We start from the raw sequence: 698 nt of genomic DNA, 5'->3' as shown, positions 1-698 counted from the left end.
GCAGTTTGGAGGGAGGCTGCCAGTCTCTTCTTCTACAGGCATGCCCAATGTTCACTAGTGATTCTCATGAAAGAAGAGAAAAAGATGGGTCTTTACAGAACACTCATTTTCCCTAAAAGCTGACTTCCCTCCCATCTCCCATTCTTTCTTTCCATGTAGTGGTGATGGTTTGTCTGTGGGGAGAGAGGTGGAAATGGGGAATAGGTAGGGAGGAGGGGTTGGTGGAAGGGCTGGTAGAACAGTAATGGTTCTTCAAACGCCCTGCTGTAATAGAGCTGGTTTCAACCACTGGCAATTTTTAAATGCAGAACAGGGCTCCTATGGACTTTTTTTTTTTTTAAATCAGATTTGGGCCTCAGCAGCAGTTTCAAGACAACAGGAAAAGTCTCTCTCAATGTTCAGTCACACAAACACATGTCTATTTTCCCTTCCTTTTAGTTTAACTAATGTTGGCATTACTCTTTAGTTTTCTGCATCTTGTATTTTTCACTTGAAGCATTTCTTAGAAATTGTCCATGTCAGGACATATACATGTACCTCATTTCTTTTAATTGCTGCACTGCATACATTCCATAATATGTGTGTACTAAAATTTATTATAACAGCTTTCTAGTAATAGTTTGTCTTTAGGATTTTCCTAGTATAAACAGTGCTGCAATGACTATTTTGTGTATACATCTCTTCATATAAACAGCATT

Source organism: Myotis davidii, unplaced genomic scaffold, assembly GCF_000327345.1.
Source record: "Myotis davidii unplaced genomic scaffold, ASM32734v1 scaffold964, whole genome shotgun sequence".
Taxonomy (NCBI): domain Eukaryota; kingdom Metazoa; phylum Chordata; class Mammalia; order Chiroptera; family Vespertilionidae; genus Myotis; species Myotis davidii.
Note: the sequence above shows the minus strand (reverse complement) of the source record.